Source organism: Natator depressus, chromosome 1 (genome assembly GCF_965152275.1).
Source record: "Natator depressus isolate rNatDep1 chromosome 1, rNatDep2.hap1, whole genome shotgun sequence".
Taxonomy (NCBI): domain Eukaryota; kingdom Metazoa; phylum Chordata; order Testudines; family Cheloniidae; genus Natator; species Natator depressus.
In genome coordinates, this window is record NC_134234.1 from 145,227,062 (window position 1) to 145,248,417 (window position 21,356).

Sequence of the window (21,356 nt, forward strand, 5' to 3'; positions counted from 1 at the left end):
TTTTGAAATAACAGTATTCAGTGTTTGTCAGCCTAGGACAGAAGAATGTGGAAAGGAGGGAGGGAGGAAGGGGTTAGCAAAAACAAAACAAACAAATGGAAATTTCAATGCCACATTTCTCCTGCAACTGTTTTTTAACAGAAACAGGAGGAGGAGGAGGTCATTTTTGGTTTTGATTCATAGGGCGTGTGATTGGAAGTACAGCAAGACTTTTTATAACAACCCAAACCCTCCCACAAGGGTTTGCACAGTTTAGCCAAATGAACACAGAATCAGTTAATAGGCACCAGAAGTCAGAAATTCTACTGAGGGCATCAGGCTATGTTGCTCCCTGGGGAAATACGCTGAACAGAGGGAAGAGACAACAGTTCTGCTGTTTTAAAAATAGGCATATGTTCTGAAATTCAGCATGTCAGCTTATTAAAGGAAACATTTACTCTCCTAATTCAATGCAGCAAGTTAATCAATCATTTGTTACTTAGAAAAAGATAATAGTGTTAGACCTGTTCATTTTCTTTTGCTTAAATTGCTTGACTGAGTGTGGTTTGGGGATTATTTTCCCCAGATACATTTGTCACAGCTCTGGGCAAATGCACCGGTATTCTCCATCAAGGGGCCCTTGAGAGCACAAACTCTTAGGTTTCTGCTCCCAGCTGTCACCTCTCTTGGGTGGAGATCTGCGTCTCTCTTCCTCCTGAACAGGGTATTTCCAGGCTGAACAGTTTCCTGCCTACACTGTATTATTCCCAGCACGCCAGACTGCCTAACTAGGGCAGTGTTTGTGCTTTGCCGTCTCTTCAAAGGCTATGAACAGCTGCAATTGAAAGCAGTAATAGGTTACCACACAGCCCTTTCTAAGCATGCACATTTACTCTTCAGGTGAAAGCATTACAGAGAAAACATATATTAAAACCAATACAAGAACGTACACACAAGCTAATGAGCTTACGAGAGATCACCCCAACTCCAACAATGGGTCTGATAAGTGATCGATCCTTCAAATCCCACATGAGGGTTTTTCTGTGGTTACAAGTTCAGAGCTGCTTTAGCTCAGAAGAAGAACCGCCCTGAATGGGTTAGGGCTGGTCTACATTGAAACCACCTCAATGAGAGGCATAGCGCTTAGGGAGACATACTTAGAGCGACGCAGTGTCAGTGTACACACTACATTGCTTACAGGTTTCAGAGTAGCAGCCGTGTTAGTCTGTATCCGCAAAAAGGGAAAAGAGGACTTGTGGCACCTTAGAGACTAACAAATTTATTTGGCATAAGCTTTAGTGAACTACAGCTCACTTCATCCGATGCATTCAGTGGAAAATACAGTGTGGAGATTTATATACACAGACAACATGAAACAATGGGTGTTACCATACACACTGTAATGAGAGTGATCAGTTAAGGTGAGCTATTACCAGCAGGAGAGCGGGGGAGAAATGTCACCCTTGCTTACGTCACCCTAAGTGGCCTCCAGGAGGTGTCCCACAATGCCCACTGCAGCCTCTTGGGTCATCAGTTTGAACTCCGCTGCCCTGAAGCCAGGGACACAGGCATGCATTCCTCCCTGTTTAAAGCCCCAAGAATTTTTGAAATTCCTCTTTCTGTTTGCTTGGCATGGACAGCTCAGATTGCATCTTCCCAGGTGACCATGCCAGCTCCCCACAGAAAACATACTCCTGCCTGGAGCACACCAGAGTTGGTGGATCTGGGGGGTCTGTGGGTAGAAGAGGCTGTGCAGTCCCAGCTTTGCTCCAGCCACATGAACTAAGATACCTACAGGCAGATTGCTCATGGCATGGAGGAGAAGGGGCAGGAAAGGGACCATTCAGCAGTGTCATGCTAAGATCAAGGAGCTATGACAGATGTACCAGAAGGCAAGGGAGGCCAATTGTAGGTCTGGTGAGTTGCCAGAGACATGCAGCTTCTACAAGGAGCTGCAAGCCATCCTTGGTGGCAACCCCACCTCCATCTCCAAGAGCCCCGTGGATCCTCTGGGGGGGGGGGGCTGGAGACAGTGGCCAGTGAAGTGAACCCCAAGGACAACATGGTGGATGAGGAAATGGAGTTGGAGGAGGATGGGAGACAGGCGACATGGATGTGTAGTGGCATGGTGAACCAGGACCTCTTTTTAACTCTGGATGGGGCTAGCCAGTCCCAGCTCTCCAGTGCATCTGATGCAGGAGAAGGAAGCTCTGGTAAGTACTCCTTGTGCTTTGGTGCTGCAGGGAAGTAGTGCTCTGCTTTTTTTAATCAGGGTAGAAGAGGTATTGAAATACCCAACACAGGTACAGTTTGTATCTGCTTCTCATTCCTCTGTGCAACTAGGCAGAGGGGGCCCTGCGGAAAAGTTTGTTTATGCACACAGGGATGTCACGGGAATCCTCTATGGGGAGCTCTAGCAAACTTTCCTGGAGGTACTCTGCAATCCTCTGCCAAAGGTTTCTTGGGAGGGCTGCCTTGTTTCTTCCACCGTGATAGGAACTTTGTTGCACCAATAGGCAATTACTTCTGCAGGCACCATAGCAGCACATAGGTGAGCAGCATACAGCCTGCAGCACAAGCATGCAGGAACTGCACCCTTGCATTCTCGGTTATCCTCAGGAGCGAGATATCAGCTGCTATCACCCCCGCCTGTGGAAAACAGTACCAGTATTCAGAATAGTGACCCTAGGCCCATATTGCCCTTCTTCCCCACCCTGGGTCAAACTCACCATGGCTAGGGATCTCACCATGCTGTGTGCCTGCCAAAGGAAAGTGAGAAAGTGGTGTCTCTAACTTGTTTGGATCAAGGCTGTGAGTACACTCACAATAGTGCCTCTATTTTTTTTTTAACATCCGCAGATGTGCCTTTGAGGGTCTCCTCTTGCACCCTGGCTGAGCAGCTCCATCTGGTAAGGACACAAAACAGGAAGAGTAAGGAAGACATGTTCTGAGAAGTGCTGCAATCCTTTGACGCTTTGGATGATACAGCTGCTTCAGGACCAAACAGACATGCTGAGGTTCCCTGACTGATCGTCAGGTGCAATACATGTGCTTGCCTCCTCATACAGAACTGTCTTTCATGCCCTCCCCACACTCCCCCCCCCACACGCACACACATTCCTCACATGTTCTTGGGCCATTGCAGTACCCCCTGCACTCCACCCTGAGGGACATATTCCACAATGACAGCTGGACATACACCCAACTCTGAGAGTCTTGCTAGTAAATGTGCTCTTGGTTTTCATGTTTCTTGCAGAACATAGACATGTTTGCATGAATTTTTAGTAAAAATGTACTTACTGAAAGAGAATAAATCTTTATTTGTCCCCTACATACGGTGGTTGCTGCTGAAATTCATACACAGTGGTAATCAGTGCATTTGCATGGTAAAATTAACACATACACAGAGCAATCATTACAAGGTTCACATTACAGTGCAAGAAAACAATGCCTGGCTCAATGCATTGAAGAAATCCACATTACTGTGGTTCATTGTCAAAATGTTCCTTTAAAGCCTCCCTGATTTGAATAACTCCCCAGAGAGCCCCTATAACTGTCCTGGTATCTGATTGCTCAAAAGCAGCAGGCATCCAATCCACCTCAATGCTCCACCACTGCAGAAACTTCTCCCCCTTAGCTTCACAAATGTTATGCAGAGCACAGCAGGCTGTTATGACCATGAGATCACTGAGGTCTAACCTGCCAAAAAGGCAGCACCAGCAACCCTTTAGGTGACTAAAGGCACATCCAACAGTCATTCTGCATCTACTGAGCCTGTTGTTGAAGCGCTTCTTGCTGCAGTCAAGGTTACCATTGTAAGGCTTTGTGAACCATGGGTGTAAGGGGTAGGCTGGGCCTCCAAGGATCACTATTGACATGTACACATCCCCAATTGGAATCTTCTGGTCTGGAAAGAAACTCCCTGCTTGCACCTTTCCGTACAGGTCAGTGTTCCTCAAGATGCACGCATCATGCACCTCCCCTGACTGCCGCGTGTTGATGTCAGTGAAACGACCCCAGGGAGCCACCAGTGCTAGCAATACCATGGAAAAGTAGCCTTTTCTGTTGATGCCATCTATTGCCCTGCCATAGTTAGGGATTCCCACTGCTGCAAAGCCATCCACTATTTTCAAGAACATTGCTCAGAGTCCATTGTCCTTCATAGAAGGAGGGGATTAATGGCCCTGCACACTTGCATCACTGCAACCCCCATGGTGGACTTCCCCACTCCAAAATTATTCTTGGCTGACCGGTAGCAGTCTGGAGTTGCCAGGTTCCACAAAGCGATTGCCACTCACTCTCCATTGTTAGGATAGCTCTCATTTTGGTGTCCTTGCACCGCTGGGCAGGGGTGAGTGCCACACACAATTCTGGAAAGGTGGATTTGTGCCTCTGAAAGTTCTGCAGCCACAGCTTGTCATCCCATACCTGCATCACAGTCTGATCCCACCAGTCAGGGCTTGTTTCTTGTGCCCTGAACTAGCGGTCCACCATGTGCAGCTGCTCCATGAATGCCAAAAGCAATCTTGAATTGTTTCTGTCCATGTCACACAGCAGGGCAGACACCACAGTGTCATCATCAGATTTGCAGCTCATGAAATACTGAAGGATCAGCTGTGTTGTGTTCCTAATGCTCATCACAGGGCTGAAGAGCAGTGCAGGATCCATGCTTTCAGACACAGCTGGCAGGCATGCAGTTTACAGGGGCTGTTGAAAATATAGTGGGAAGCCCATGGAATAATGGGACGAAGAACACTGCATTATGGGACACTGAGCCTGCCCCCATGATGCACTGTGATCCCTTCCCAGAACACCTAGTGGCAGATGGTGGCAAGTTGCACAGTGGGATACCGATCCATAGTGCACTGCTCTGTCAGTGTAAGAGCAGCAATTGTGGACATTTTGCGCAGTCACAAGGAGAATTGTGTGAACATGCAAAAGTGGTTTAATTACAGCAGTGGATGAATGTTGATGTAACTTATAGTCTTGACATACTCACAGTCTTAGGCCTGGTCTACACTAGGAAATTAGTGTGAAAAATGCATACCCCTGATTGACGCAGTTAAACCGATCTAACCCCCAGTGTAGACAGTGCTAAGTCCACAGGAGACTTTTCCTATCCACCTAGTCATAGGCACACACTCTGTGGGTGCTTGGAGGCTGGAGCACTCACAGGGGAAAAAAAGTGGGTGCTCAGCATCCACCAGTGACCCTGCAGATCAGCTCCTCCCTTCCCCACCCCCCAGCTCCTCCTGCTCACTGGTGATCAGCTGTTCAGCCGTGTGCAGGAGGCGGAGGGAGCAGGGTGGGGGAGAGGCGGAGCAGGGGCTGGAAGAGGCAGGCTGGGGATAGGGGCTTCGGAGAAGGGGTGGAGTGGGGAGGGGCCTGGGACAGAGGGGATTCAAAAATGAACACTGCAGCACTCCACTAGAAACCACACCCCAAATCAGTGTGTTACTGTTTAGCACTACCGTATATGTGTTCACAGGTCTCTAGCCAGTTTCAAAACATCTGACAATTCTCATAAATAAAACAATATAATTAATTTTGAGAATAAGATTTCAGAAATGCTTTCTAAAAAATCAAAGTATGTCACTACCTTCCCTTCATCCATTAATTGTGGTTTCTAACCAAAAAAAAATGATGCAGTGTTATTGTGGTCTGATTTATTCTTTAGAAACTAGAGCTATATGAATAACTGGTTACTTACTGGGATATAACAAATATGATCACATTTAGGGTGACCTTCCAGAAGGAAGATTGTGATATTTATGCTTATTGTTTTGCTATATAATGTTTTCAATCGATCCCTTTTTCAACAGGAGTCTTGATGGTTGCTGTGGGATGCTGAGATCATTCTGAGCTTCCATTAAGTTGAAATATATCCCTATGGTTATTAATTTTTGAAATATATGGCTAACACTTGTCAGCATAGCTATGGGATATTGTGAAATGTGGTGAATGTTGGGGACCAAGAAATTGTTGGAAGGATGTTCGGCACCTTGCAGGGAGATTGCCAATGGCACAAAAGGAAATTAGGTGCCTACCTCTCAGTGGGACCTAGGCAATGGATTGCCATTTGTGCCTTTGAAAATATCCCCCATTATGATCAGCAGGATGATGTTTTAAAAGGAGAGATGAGGGAAAGGGAAAAGTGTCCATAATTAATTGGTCCAAAAATATCTGGTTCTTAAATGGTTCTCAGAAACAGACAAATTATAGTGAGAAGAGGAATTATTCCGAGGTGTCAAATTATTGTCTCTTAATTGTTTGGCTCTGTCCTTTTCACAAATCATACCTATACCACAGCTATTTGAGTCCACCTGAACAATATGCTCTTCGTGGAGTTGAGAATGAAGTTTACATTTATGAAATTGTAGAATGAATAGAAAGTCTGATTGTAACACTTGACTGTTCAGCTAGGAAACCCCACTCAAATCTTACTGACCTCCTTCCCCACAGTGTCAATGCATCTGTAAGCAAAAGCTTAAGAAAAGGTAAAGCTTAAGAAAAGTCTAGAGACAGATTTAGGATCGGCCTTTTCATTGGTGTATGATGGAGAACATTCTGTCTTCTGCCTAACCTGGAGAGCACTGCAAAGGTTAATCATATTTTTAAAACCCTATAAATAAATCCTTCCCCTAGTGATGCAGGGGGATCTTGTCTTGAATTTTTAGAAACCCCATTATGTAAAATTAGACTGGACAAAGTGCTTGAAGATAATGCCGGGAAGGCATTTGGGGACCAAAATGTATGATTTTGTTAACAACCCTTGATTGGCTACTATAAGTCAGGCACTTTAAAAACTGTTGAAAAAACAGCACATTTATTTAACTCTGTCCCCCTCCATTTTGACGGTGGAGTAGTTAAACACTGAAACAATTTCTCATGTTTCTCTGCCTAACTGTACTGAGTGACACACAAATATTCTCAGAGATCGTGGTTATGGGCTTGGTTTCTATATTGTTTCAGTTAAACTCAAAGTGAAGCCACACACCAGTCCTTGGCAATAGACATATTGTGGCCAAGTAGGGTGTGATCATACAGTGTAATTTACAGTCTTTGGACTCTATAATCCTCAAGAGAAGCCGTTCTCTACTTTAGAACCACAATCACAGAAGCATTGCTAGTGGTCATAAGGCTACAGTCAAAATTTCCCTGTTAAAACAGCAGGAGGCAAAAAAACTGAAGTTTCACTCCTTCTCTAGCTAGGACTGATAAAAGTAAACTGGTGCACAATATAAGGACCTGCTTCTGCTCCCAGTGAACTCATGGGAGGTTTGTGATTGACTTCAGTGAGAGTAGGATTGGCCCTTGCAAACGTACAATACATTATCTGCTATATTTTTCTTTATGGTGTCAAGGTTCCTTCCCCACTCTGAACTCTAGGGTACAGATGTGGGGACCTGCATGAAAACCCCCTAAGCTTATTTTTACCAGCTTAGGTTAAAACTTCCCCAAGGTACAAACTATTTTACCTTTTGCCCTTGGACTTTATTGCTGCCACCACCAAGCATCTAACAAATATATAACAGGGAAAGAGCCTGCTTGGAAACGTCTTTCCCCCCAGAATCCTCCCAAACCCTACATCCCACTTTTCTGGGGAAGGCTTGATAAAAATCCTCACCAATTTGCATAGGTGAACACAGACCCAATCCCTTGGATCTTAAGAACTATGAAAAAGCAATCAGGTTATTAAAAGAAGAATTTTAATGAAAGAAAAAGTAAAAGAATCACCTCTGTAAAATCAGGATGATAAATACCTTCCAGGGTAATCAGATTCAAAACATAGAGCATCGCTCTAGGCAAAACCTTCAGTTACAAAAAGACACAAAAACAGGAATATACATTCCATTCAACACAGCTTATTTTATCAGCCATTTAAACAAAACAGAATCTAACGCATATCTAGCTAGATTACTTACTAAGTTCTAAGACTCCATTCCTTTTCTGTTCCCAGCAAAAGCCTCACACAGACAGAGAGAACCTTTGTTTTCTCCCCCGCTCCAGCTCTGAAAGTATCTTCTCTCCTCATTGGTCATTTTGGTCAGGTGCCAGCGAGGTTATCCTAGCTTCTTAACCCTTTACAGGTGAAAGGGTTTTTCCTCTGGCCAGGAGGCCTTTTAAAGGTGTTTACCCTTCCCTTTATATTTATGACATATGGTTTGAAGCTTAATACCTAAATGAGGAAACACTAAATAAATACTTGCAATAGAGAGCAGTAGTTTCATGAACTGAGTCAAAAAGCACTCAATTAGCATAGTGTCATTTGCTGGGAATCATTAGCAAAGGTGATGATTTAAACAGCTCAAAAAGACTTACATTGCCTCCAGTCTCAATACCATGAGTCATGAACTGCCTGCCAGTGACAGATTTAACTAGTACAGCTGGAAATATTGGTTTTGTCAGTACTGATTATCAATTAAATATTTAACAGTGTAAATGCATTGGCTTAAACCTAGTGAAAATAGAAATAAAAAAAGAGAAGAAAATGGCTAAAGATGCTTAAACCTGTCTCAGAACATCTTTCTGCTTATAAATACCAGAAGAGGAAACAGATGAAGTTTTATGAAACACAAAGGAACCAACATCCAGCACTAGGGGTGCCATCCTGTGGGCAGCCTAGAGTACCCATTGTCAACAAAGTTAATGGGACCCAAAGGCCCTCGGCGCCTCACAGAATTGAGCACTAGATAAGAAACATTTAATAGCAAGTAGGCCATGATATAGTCTGTACATATGTCAAAGATGAAGAAAATATGTGAAGTTGGAATGATATCAAAATCAGGCTCTGGGATAAACAGGGTGCGGGGGAGGGGGTCAGCTTAACGTTTAGTTCTTGATGTTTTAATAAAAGATTAAGTAAAAGAAAGGCTCCACAATTAAGGGGCTTATTTTCTGAGCACCCACAACTCACATACCTCTGAGTTCTGTAGACCCCAAGGTTACCAGAAAAAGGGAAAGGAACTGAACCATGTTTACCACCTTCCCAAGACAGTCTGACGAAGGAAGACAACAGTCACCATTGTCCTCCTGCCATCAGTTGGGGTCCTGTTGAGCTGCTCCATGCTTTTTATGTTTTAGTGCTTTTGGAAGAGTCCAGATATTTATCCACAGAAAAAGTGAAGCCAGGGCAGCCCAGTGTAAGCTTTCCACATGCTGGGCCTCATTCTAACCTGGAGGAACCAACCATATGCTAGGAGTGATGAGCGTTCATTTCCAATGCTCGTTCAAGTGTTGGGGGTCTGCTGAGGCTGCCTAGAATGTGGGTTATAATAAGGAGGATCTACTCCTTACCTTGAATTGTGTAAAAGTCTATGTCTGATGGCAATATTGAAAAGTGCACCAGGAATATCCTATTGACTTTTTTAAACACCCAAAGCTCATTGTGAGAGAGCCAAATGTTCTCTCCATGGCCATGCTGGTGGGTTGAGAGCACTGTTGTACCTGAAAATCTCAGGATGGAAAAATGTCAAGAAACGTCTCCATGTGCTATACCCTGTAACTCTCCTGCCACTCCCTCCTTCCCTGCACTGTCTGCCAAACTCTGTAGCAAATGCTAGTTCTCAGTGGCTGGCTGACTCTATGAATCACTCCATCTTGCTCCCTTTCTAAAACTCATGCTGTCCTGAGAGTTTGGGAATTTAAAATTCACTAGGAATAGTGTCTCTGGATGGACTGTATCTAGAGCATCCAGTGAATGGCTGGAGCCTGAGCAATTTAACTTGTGACTCCTGTTTTATGGCAGAAGAGTCTCTGAGTGATTTTGAAAATCCTGACTGAACAGCCAGTCCCTTAACCCACACCCTAGAAGAGCCCTCTAGGCATGCTAAACCCTTGGAGCAAACTGCCTGTTTTGAAAATCCTCTGAATGGCTAACTATTCTCTGACCCTGGCTGGGCCACACAAGCCATGTGCATTCACACCAGCTTGCTGGCACTGGTGCTCGAGTACACTATAATTCTGAAATTCAGTCTATAATAATAAGAAACCAATTGTTCCCTCATTGCAATATTCTAATGGCGTTAGTGTCCCTATATATCATGTTGGCACAGAGAACTCATGTCGCCAATGCATGTGACACTTTGTCACAATCACTGACACTACGTCCAATGTGCTGATGTCAAGCAATTGACCAGTCAACTAACTCTCCCAGTCTGGCATATTAGGAAGGCCACAAGTAGATTGTCTACAAATCTGATGTTCATTTGAAGAAAACAGAACCCTAATTTGGATATGTATTTTTAAAAATGCTGCATTTTATCCCAGAAGAAAAATTCAAAAAGAAATAATAAGAAAAGACCAAATTTCACAGCAAGGGAACCATATGACCATATTAGATGCATCTACACAAATAACCAGCTTGCAGTCTTTATTGTCTCTCTGGGGTATTAGAAGGTGTCAAAAAGCTCTTTTTGATTTGGTCTTTGACAGGTTGCCATCCTCTCCAATTCTCTAGCAGCTAAATCTAGATAATTATCTGCATATGTTTTCAAGAAATCATTAAAATACCAAGAAAAGGAATTATTGCAAAATTGTCTGCAGTGTAGACTTTCAAAGCTTATATTGGTAAAATAGTGACATCTTGTGGTGAGAGGCAGAAATGAAATCCACACAGGTACATTTTCAAAATAAAAGCCTTTCAAATGGGTAGGTTAAATTCCCCAAAATGTTGGATCACCGGTAAATTAAGTTTTCTGGTTTCAGTTTAATTCCTGGTTGTAGACATTGAGAGTGACCTAAACTTTTCTTTGGTACAGACAACATGAATGGGAGTATAAATGTAGACAATCATTAATCCAGAACATAGTAAAGCTTCTTTTAAATGTGGTCATTTTCTTTCAGAAACAGGATATACAGTACAATCACCTTAGCATATAAGGGGGAGAAAAATCATTCACCTCTTCGGCCTCCCTGACTTTGCTCCTATTTTTATAGCAAACCAGGTGTTTTAAAATGTACCAGTTTGAGCAATGTTATGCAGAGTTGTTCAGAGGAAAGAAGAAGGGACCAGCGGTCCATGTAAGGAGGAGATGCTATTAGAGCTCTGTAAAAATTTCGTAAGAAAGCCCAAGACTAAATAAAACAAGTGAATTGTGCTACACCCTCATAGGTCAGGCCAGATTTGAGGAGATTTGCAAATTTGATAGCTGGTCTGTATTGTTTTAAACTGAAATGACAGGAAAATTGGCAGTTTGATCTTCATTCTTCTTTGAATTTGGGATTCTGTACAATCACCTCACAGTCACAAAGTTAACTGGATATGAACCCACATGTATTAAAAGAAAAAAAGATTGCAAGAGCCCTCTATGTACTAAAAGCACCAGTTTCCATATTGTCCTTAGTTACTACTGCATCCGTTGAATGTGACTTTCAACACTGGCACAAATTGTTGACCTTGTTAGTGTCTTTCTTGACCTCAGTATGGACAAGCTAACTGCAAATTATGGTTATTTTGAATGAATGATGATCTGATTTACATGAGTGGTAAGCTGTGCCTGATATTACATTATGCAACTAAAATGTTATGCCTATATACATATATTTTATAACTGTCTAAAAAAATTTGAATCTTTTTGTCAGGATAATAACATTGTTGGGACAGCACTTCCTATTTTCAAGGGTATTCTGGGGACAAACAGGGAAATGAAACCCACAATATTATACAGAAAACACATCATAGTCAGAGAAGTGACATACAGGAACAAGGGATATTCAGTGCCTCAGTAATCCATCATGGGGAAAGTTTCAACACTTGACAGCAGTTTTGCATCAAGAGGCAATTTATTCCAACCTGATGGCAAAGGTAGGCAAAAACTATATGTTTTACACTGGCATGCTGAAAATTACAAAATAAATCTTAAATAGTATTCAGACAACAAACAAGTCAAATATACTGGCAATGGCATATGACTAATAGCACACCCATATAAAATTTGATGCTAGGGAAATAATTTTCCCTCATGTAAGGAAACCCATACAAGCTAATTATTGCAAAATCTAATGATGCGTATATTGGCTGCTGTGTATATTGGCTGCTGTGGGCAGTGAGCATCCAAAATTCACCAGGCTTGTTTAACAGCCATTAAGTAGAGAAAGATGCTCACGCTACACTCAATATTGCAGCAGAGGAACTGGCATTTGCTCAGCTACTGTCTGTCTAACCTCTAACTGCTGAGTGCGTCCACATCCAGAAAGGGCAGCCTATGTCAGGTGTACATGTCAATCACAAGAAGGGCCTGTAATAGGGCACACATGCCTCCACCCAAGGCAGGAAGGGTTAATGGGCTACGAAAGGCCCAATTAGTCAAAATTAAGACAGCTGGAGCAGGAAGCAAGCCTCCAGGGAGGGGCTTAAAAAGAAAACCCTTGCCCTATAGGAAGGGGTAGGCAGAGAGAGAAAGCAGATATAAAGGACTTATTGTGGAGAAAGGCCAAGGGACTGTTGCCTGCCATATCTCCTGGAAGAATTGGAAGCGTTCGTTGCTTCAGACTTGTTTTGATCTTTGAGCCCCTTGGAAGGGGTAGAACTGTAAATGATCTAGCCAGGGAGCTAAGTCTCCACAACCCAGAAGGCACTGGAGGGTGGGCAGAGCAGCAGAAGACCAGTCAGGAAACTGAGACTGAGTGGTTGCTGCACTGCACAATGCCAGAATGGGGCACCCTGGTCGGGAGGTGCTGTGACAGGGCCAAATAGGCACGATGTCGGAGTTGATGTGGAGCCACGCTACACAGGGCAAGCAATGGAGACATTCTGCTTCAGAGAGGCAGAATGCTATGGAGCTGTGCAGGGGGATCATGTACCAGGCTACACCCTGACCAGCAATGGAAGTTAGGAGCCTAAATACCGTTGAGGATCGGGGCTGTAGTGCCTTAAGACCCACTCCAGGAGTGGGAGAAGCACAGGATTCCACCCCAGGAAAGGTGAAGGCAAAAGGCCTAATACCTGAGGAAGGTGCACTCAGACACCAGGGAGGGGTCAAAGGTACAGCTGGATAGATACAGAGCTAGGCTCCGTCCTGTGCCTGCACACAGAAGGGAAAATGTGCACCCTCCCTATTCCATGGCTTCTGGAGTTCAGCCCCTGATAGAGGCTAGAGCAGTCCTCAGTTGTACGCCTTCTTCATTGAACACTATGAGGCTTTGCAAGTAGCTAGGGTGAATGTCTGAGATAACCATGCCTTCTCCCACCCGCAATCTGCCTTCTCCCACCCCCAATCCGCCTTATCCATAGTCTGGTCTACCCACAACCTGCCTCCACTGTGCCCCAGAATGCCACCTGCACTCAGTGCTGCTGTGCAGGTGAACATAGGGGCCTCTGAAGCAAGGGTATTTCCCAAGGCCCTTGCCTACATGCCCTGCAACCCATTTGCACCAACCAGCCAAACTGGGCCCACAGTAGATGGTTGCTTGTGGAGATTGAGTATTCCTTGGCTTATACCTGGGGGTGTGATGTACAGGGGTAGACCATAATACCCTTGTTATAGAACCAAGCAGCATTGGTATTAGTGATTAGAGCAAAGGATTGCGAGCTCAAGACTCCTGGAGTCTTTCTCCTCTCATTCCACTGACTTCAGTGGAGTTTTCCTGATTTACACCAGGAATAATAGCACTGACGTGAATGTTGTTACACTGGTGTGGAGGAGAATCAAGTTTCAGGTTCATACCCCATGGCTCCTATCTAACAATTTTTTAAATTGGACTGCTGCATATGGACACAAATGGTGTTTCACACTTAACTACCTGGGGAGAGATCTTCAAAAGCACAAATGGCCCCTGTGTGTCCTAACTCCCCTTTGATTTTTGCAACGGGAGGTAGGTGCCTCACTTCCCACCTGTGCCTATGAAAACTGTCATTTTTGTGACTTTCCATTCCTCTTTTGAGAGTTTAGTTCCCAGCCCAATCCAAGAGTTTTGAATCTGTTTGTTTAAATTTGTCCAGCCATGCTAAAAAGTTAACACAACACACAAGGCTGTTTGGAAAAAAGCCTGGGGAAATGGTAGCAAATCATAGTTATTAAAGTGACACACAGCAAAGCAGCCTGTGAACAAGAGGAGTGCAACGCCTACTTCCTGCAGTGACACAATGATGAGACTGTGCCCACTATGTCTGCACTAAGCAGATGCTTTTACGATAGTACCTCAATGAAAGTCATTAGAGGAAGGCTTTTGATGAGCATTAATTTTTACATCAGGAAAAATAAATGAGTCTCCACTTCCTTCCTTCTCCCTATATTTTCACCTTCAGGTTAAGGTCTTAGCAAGGACAAAAAGCTGATACTTTTGCAGCTCACAAATCAGAATTAACTATTCCCATGCCAATCTGAGTTTGGAGAAAATTTCCCTTCCAAATTGCAGCACTGTCGGCTAGTGCTGTGGCATTTTTGAATGATTTAAATATTTTCAAAGAGTGATTAAAGAGCAAACAAGCCATGAATCCACTAAAATAGTAGGAGCCCCTAACCACTGATCACCCCGTCCCAAATCAGCCCCTTAATTTTTCCACCTTCTAAGTTCTCCCAATTGTCTAGTTTTATCCTGTTATCCTCCTTGCTGCCTTCCCTTAACCATCCTTGGATTTACAGGAAGTTAGTCCCATCAGACAGGTGTTCTGTCACGTAACCTAGGCATGGAGGAGGTTGTGCTTGGAATTCTGAGCTATATATCATATATCAGCTATATATCATATATCACTACGGCTGTATGTCATCCAGGTAGGAAGCCTTCCAAATCCATCTGTCTTGTAAAATCTCTTTGAGAAGTAATGATGGTTTAAAATATATTTTAACATGAAATATGTGAACTGCATGTCAGAGTGATGATGCGTCTTCCTGCTGGCCCTTTACAATTGATTTGCTACAGCTTCTGCCAAAAATGAAATCCTGATGGGGAAAAAATTAGATCTTTCATTTCCAGGGGCTGTTTTGTACTAATATTTGAACTAGAATTTAGAGCAGTTAGAGCTCAGAAATCCTCACATCAGAGCACAGCCAGAGAAGAACTGTAAAGTTTTAGGAATGAATGGATGAAACTGGGATCTGGCAGGCAGCTACCCCATTCTGACTGACACTGTTCCAAATTTCCAGTCTGAAGTGGGACAGAGAAATTGTTGAAACGTATAGCTTTATTCAGCATTTTTCTCTCCCTTCTCCATTTGCATCTTTTCCTCCTTACAGAAGTGGCAGGTATAACAACATTTTCCCTTCTGTCTCCAGCAGGGAGAGCCTTCGGAGTGCAGCTGCAGGGATTCCATCACCACCTCCCAAAGAGAGGTGGGGGCAGCAGGAGAGTTACCTTAGTCCCCACCCCCACCCCTAAGATGGACCAGCCCATCCATCCACTCACCTTTAAGGACATAAAGCAAGTAGTATGTAAAACCGCCTGAAATTCTCTAATTAAGTGCTATCCCCCCCAAACACTGACCTTTATGTTTGTACAAGTAATGTTGTCCAGAGCTCTGCACCAGGGCAGGGTAAATCTTCAGACTCTCAGTAAAGAATGCAGTCTATATTCCAGTAGAGCTTTGCCTGAGTAAGGTCTGCAAGATTTGGCCCATGTACACAAAGGGGAGAGAGAGAAAATAGGAGTTTTAAACACTATTTAGATAATTTATACTGCTGGAGTGATAGCTGAATTTGCATCCATCCCACTGCAGTAAGCAATGGGCAAATGTGACTGCTCTATACCAGCAAGCTCCAAGTAATCTGTGTAGTTCTTCCTCCCCACCCCCTTCTGCCTTTCATCCCTCCTTATATCACTTGTGATCTGACTCCCTCGTCTTCAGCTCTGAGTATAAAAAATCATTTAAAATCACTGCCATTTCCACACTTTTATTCTGGCCTCAATCAAACTGGTACTTCAATAAATAAATCATAGCATGTCCATTACTGTAGTTGTTACAAAACTATAGATAATGAGAAGGCATTTTCAGCTTTGGAGAGAGAGAGATTTGTTTTAAAACTGTGGTCCATGCTGGGACTAAAGCTATGCAAGTTAAAGTGACTAAGGATCTGTCTAGTGTAGACTGGATTAAATATTTTAGAGATTGACTATGACTAGCTAACACATTTTAAACCACTGTTTAAATCATAAATCATGCTATGTTCTGTGTTTATATAAGGTCTAGCACACTGGGGTCCTGGTCTAAAACTATGGCTCTTAGGTGCTATGGTAGTACAAATAATCATTAGAGCACTGGTTCCCATACTTGTTCCACCGCTTGTGCAGGGAAAGCCAGTATGTCCCTCAGCCCACGCCGCTTTCAGCAGCTCCCATTGGCCTGGAGCAGCGAACCACGGCCAGTGGGAGCCGCGATCGGCCGAACCTGCGGACACGGCAGGTAAACAAACCGGCCCGGCCCGACAGGGGCTTTCCCTGAACCAGCGGCGGACCGGCTTTGAGAACCACTGGACTAGAACATGTTAATGAACATGTTAGTGAACCCATTTTTAGATACGAGCTATTTTCTTAGTCTAGATATGGTCATAGTAGCCAATGGCACTGCTCATGTGTTTTTGCAAGATCCTTCCAGACATGCCAAACCAGCAAAAAAAACCCAGAAATTGGGCTTGTTTTTGGCTTACTTGGCTTGTGAGTTGCTTGTTGGCTAGTGTTTGGCTTGTAGCTTGTTGCTTGTTTGGCATGTAGTTTGTTGCTTGTTTTAGCTTGTTGCTTCTTTCCTTCAATCGGCTCCCAGCAAGTAGGGGTAAGTGGAGGAGAGAGTCAGGGGTGCACAGCGGGCCCACCACAGTCCCACACTGCATGCCGGTGGTGGGAGGATCTAGTCACATACTGTGTTGGGGTTCTTAGGGATTGGCTTGTTTTGGCCTTGTTTTGAAATGGGTTTAGCTTGATTTTTGGCTTATTGTGAAAGTCGGGGTGCTTATTTACAGCGTAAAAGTTGGCAACTGTGGATCCTTCATTTTATAAGTCCCTTAGAGGTGTTGAATCTTTAACAAAGACATCCCTTCTCTGAATATTCTTTAGGCATTGCAGTTTAATAGGCAAAGAGAATAACAAAACCCAGTAAAAGCAAGAGCGTTAAACAGTGCGATGAAAACCCATGTCCCCTCTCAATTGCTCAACCTTCTGGGAGTGAAATTGTACTATTTCTCCAGTTGCTATTGAGTCTTCCAGGGTAGACCTCAATTTCTTATGTAAAAAAATACATTAAAAAAATAATAGCCTTTCAAGCCTTACCTTATAAAGAAGAAAAATACATAACTATTTTTTTTAATTTACTTGTAACATGGTTTACCCATGCTTATATACTGGACTCAGTCACCAAGTTATCTTATCCCTACATCTGATAGTTTGCATGGAGTTTAATACTGAGATAGTATTGTACTGTAATGTTCCAAAGTAGACTGATTTGGCTCACAATATTGTGGTGCTGGTATGTGGAGTGGAGTTGATCCAAAAGTGTGAGTGTATTAAATCCATAAAGAGGGAACAAGTGGCAGCAGAAAATCAGTACTTTTTATGCCCCTTTTATGCATTTTGACCTAAATACCTGCATGTGTGTTCAGCTATACACATGCAAACGGACACACATACCTCTAGCATTCCTATAAGATGCTCAAAAATTGTATCAAAATAAAATGTTGACAAAAAAACAAACTTTTATGAAAATGTGGGCTATGGGCTATTTTCTCCCCTATTTTCTGACCAGCTCTATCTTGACGTCACAGTCACTGGATATCATGGTGAAAAAATTGAGGGAATAGTAGATGTGTCCATTAGAACTAACATTAACTCAAAGTTTACCTATGGCTTAACTCAAATATTAAGCATGGCTCTTCTGATGCAACTTCATAGTTAGAATTGTTTTTTCACTTCCAGAAGCACAGCAGACTCCTTAGCATATCGTAATATATTGGGAATGAAAACCTTGGTGAACACTGATCTAAACTTTACTGAGAATTTGTTACTGTGGTGCTAAAATCCAACTACTAGAACTAAAGACGTGTTTCAAGAAACTTCTGTATTTTCTCAAATTTTAAAAGAAATGTGCCTTGACCCATGCTTGTGTCCTTTTTTGTTTTCACTTTCCACAAACATTCAGATGAAGAGGTTTTAGTCAAACAAATGATGGTGGAAAGTGAATTTTAAGCTCACGTGATCAAATATTTGCATAAGAAGTGGTATACTTTATATGGGATGGGACACAGCTTGAGTCAGAAGGGAACAGAGTTTCCAAAAACCCTTTCCAAAGACCTGCCACAGAGATAATTTAGACTCCCATTCTTGCCACTTACCACCCCACACTGGCATTCATAGGAGGTATCACTAAACAATTACAACCTGCATTTGATGGGGACCATATCCTGAAGAAATCTTTCCCAAACCCCCTCTTCTGGCCTTCAGCCAACCCCCAACCTTGCCAAGTTCATCAGCAGAAGCAAGATTCCCACAGATCAGGACTCACCAACTCAATGTGGCACCAGACCCTTCCATAACATATGCAAAACCTGCAGACATATCTTCACTACTACAATGATCAACAACACCCACAACACGCCTTTCAAGATCTAGGGGCCCTACTTATACCTACAACATGTGCTATAACTCATCCAGGGCACTAAATGCGCCCATAACAACTGTGTAGGTACTATGAGAAAATCACTACATTCTTGAATGAACTCGCACAGAAAAATGAAAAAAGACAAAAACACCCTATCACCCTGGGTGAATACTTTTCATAGAACAATCACTTCATATATGACCTCTCAGTCCTTGTTCTCAAAGGAAACCTGCACAACATCTTCAAAAGACAAGCCTGGGAGCTTAAATTCATACCTTTGTTAGACACTAGCTTAAAGACATTGGATTTATGGTTTATTACAACAGTCTATAACCCACTAACCCCCTCTTTTTGTCCTATGACTGCAGAGGTGTTAATGGGATATTTGATCTTGAATGGTGTCTTACAATATGTGTGAACTACTTATGCTAAACAATCTGTTCAATCTTGTATTGAGCTGTAACTCTCTGAGTATCTTTCCCAGACTGGGAAAAGAGCTCTGTGTTGCTCAAAAGCTTGTCTCTTTCACCAGTAGAGGTTGGTCTAATAAAACACATTACCTCACCCACCTTGTTTCTCTAATATCCTGGAACCAACATGACTACAGCAACACTGCATTCAACAACGTACTTAAACGTGAAATAAATTCATTTGAGGATCTGTGCCTGTGAAGCTTTAAATACTTGAGTAGTATTACGAGGGGTAGGCAGGGTCTCCCAGGATCACAGTGCGCATTTCAACTTCCCCTACGGTGATCTTCTGGTCCGGAAAGAAAGTCCCTGCTTGCAGCTTCCTGAACAGGCCAGTGTTCCGAAAGATGTGTGTGTCATGCACCTTTCCAGACCAGCCTGCGTTAATGTCCGTGAAATGCCCATGGTGATCCACAAGCGCCTGGAGAACCATAGAGAAATATCCCTTGCGATTAATGTACTCAGTGGCTAGGCGGTCTGGTGCCAGAATTGGAATGTGCGTGCCATCTAATGCCTCTCCGCAGTTAGGGAAGCCCATTTGTGCAAAGCCATCCACAATGTCATGCACAGTGCCCAGAGTCACAGTCTTTCAGAGCAGGATGCGATTAATGTCCCTGCATATTTCCGTCAACATGAGTCCAGCGGTCGACTTTTCTACTCCAAACTGGTTAGCGACCGATCAGTAGCAGTCTGGAGTAGCCAGCTTCCACAGTGCAATCACCATGCGCTTCTCCAATGAAAAAGGCAGCTCTCATTCTCATGTCTTTGCGCTGTAGGGCTGTGGGAGAGCTCCTCACACAGTCCCATGAATGTGGCTTTCCTCATCCAAAAGTTCTGCAGCCACTGCTGGTCATCCCAGACCTGTATGACGATGTGATCCCACCACACGGTGCTTGTTTCCCGAGCCCAAAAGCAGCATTCCACTGTGGTCAGAATCCCCGTGAATGCCACAAGCAATCTCGTGTCGTAGCTACTATGTGTGGCGAGATCAATGTCGCACTCCTCTTGCCTTTGTAGTTTAAGGAATTACTCCACTGCCACTCATGACATGTTAGTGAGAGCGAGAAGCATATTGGTCAACAGCTCGGGATCCATTTCTGCAGACCGAAGATGCAGAGCGTGCAGTACACAAACCGTTGAAAGATGATGCCAAATGCGGACGGAAGCACAGGTATTGCTGGGATGCGAAGTAATGCATCACGGGGCATTGGGACAGGACCCAGGATGCCCTGCGACCCCCTCCGCTTTCCCACAACTCTTAGCGGCAGAAGAAGAAGAGGTGCTCTGTGGGATAGCTGCCCAGAGTGCACCGCTCCGAATACCGCTGCAAATGCCGCAAGTGTGAACACGCTATTGTGCAGGCAGCTGACAGTGTGAACACACAACAGCGGTTTCCCTTCAGTGCTCTCTGAGCGGCGATGTAACTGCCAGCGCTGTAACTCTGCCCGTGTAGACATACCCTGAGTTACACATATGCGTAAGTACCTTGATGGATCAGGGCCTAAGTGATACAGACAAGAAACTAACTGCACTCATGGCAATCAGAGACTAGCACACGCATACTGTTACTTTGGTGGAAAAAATTTAAATGTAAATTCTGCACCTAACCAATAATTCTTTGCATAGTCTAATTTTTCTAGGAATGATGCCTTGGGTAAGGCTTGTGTGGCCCAGAAAATAAAAGCTTTAAAATTTTCTAAAATTCCATAATCCAATTTATCTGCTACCTCTCGCTGAGCGATTTAGAGGCCCAGAGGCTTATTTAAAGCCTTCCATTCAAGGACAAGAAACAATGCTGTTTGACTTCACTTATATTACCAATCTGCTAACACAGCTTGAATTTTAACTAAGTACTCACAGCGAGCTGTTCATGATCAATCCACAGAGTAATAAAAGATACCAACGTTCACTGAGAAATATTTTTCAGTGACTACATTCAAAAAACTCGCAATCTCCTCATTTTTTTCTGCAGTCAGAATAAAAGGGCAAAAAATTGTCAAGCTAATTGTCTGTGATAAATGTGATGGTGTTTGTTCTATGATAGTAATTCTGATAAAGGAAATCAGCGTGTGCTCCTCAGAAAACTAATTATTCACAAACATCCTTTAAAGATCTAATCTTCACAGTGAGGCGATTTTATTTTATGCACTTATATGACTCCATGAATACATAAACTCAAAGTTTGGGCTGCACTAGTTGCTCCACAGTTCACTTGGTTTCCTCCTCTAAAGAAAAGTGAGGCTGGCAAGACGTTGACTTTACAGATTCCTGCAAGTAAGTGAAATGTCTTTTTAATAAAGATGAATCACTTTTCTGAGGCATGCGCTCCCCTGTACATCTGTTCAACACCCGGCCCAGCTACTTGAGCCAGCCCCTGGGGTCAA

The 21,356-nt window shown here is 43.4% G+C and overlaps 1 long non-coding RNA gene across 1 annotated transcript; it reads right to left on the reverse strand.

Annotated features, from left to right (window-relative positions):
• Window positions 1-2,019: 2,019 nt before the first annotated feature.
• Window positions 2,020-8,010, reverse strand: LOC141983259 (uncharacterized). Its single transcript, XR_012638329.1, has 3 exons — window positions 7,905-8,010; window positions 2,709-2,885; window positions 2,020-2,628 (listed from the first exon to the last, which is right to left on the reverse strand). It is a non-coding gene; the product is annotated as an uncharacterized LOC141983259 (long non-coding RNA).
• Window positions 8,011-21,356: the final 13,346 nt, after the last annotated feature.